General features: G+C 42.4%; 1 protein-coding gene across 1 annotated transcript in view; it reads left to right on the top strand.

Annotated features, from left to right (window-relative positions):
* The window catches only part of LOC119585045 (sarcoplasmic calcium-binding protein 1-like), a gene marked incomplete at its 5' end in the record, with an annotated part of 7,415 nt that extends 7,059 nt beyond the window's left edge, over positions 1-356 (top strand). The window contains 1 exon segment of the mRNA XM_037933662.1: positions 5-356.

Below are 356 nucleotides of genomic sequence, written 5' to 3'. Positions count from 1 at the left end.
CCATGGCCTTATTGGTTATTCCCTTTTCTTTTGGTGGTGGTTTTAAAGGGTGTTGAGTATTCTGTTCCTGCCTCGTTTTTTTTCACTACTTTGATATGTTCCTATGCAATACCGTGCAATACCGTGCATTTTTTTTTTAATCTCTGGCTCCTTCGGGATGCTGACGTGGTATTCGTGATGGTATTTGGGTATGGTTACCTCACGTGGGGGGGGTTGGGGAGGGTTACCTCTTTGGTGAGCGGGACTTCGGCGTATTTTGTGAACGGAAGAAACCCCCTTAAATCATTAGGTCATTTGATGGCGTTGAATTATTCATTGTTTCTTGTTATTGTTCAATGAAGTTCGAACCTTCATAA

This window comes from Penaeus monodon, chromosome 19 (assembly GCF_015228065.2).
Source record: "Penaeus monodon isolate SGIC_2016 chromosome 19, NSTDA_Pmon_1, whole genome shotgun sequence".
NCBI lineage: Eukaryota > Metazoa > Arthropoda > Malacostraca > Decapoda > Penaeidae > Penaeus > Penaeus monodon.
The sequence above is the reverse complement of the archived record's forward strand: the minus strand, read 5'-3'. Positions and strand labels throughout refer to the sequence as shown.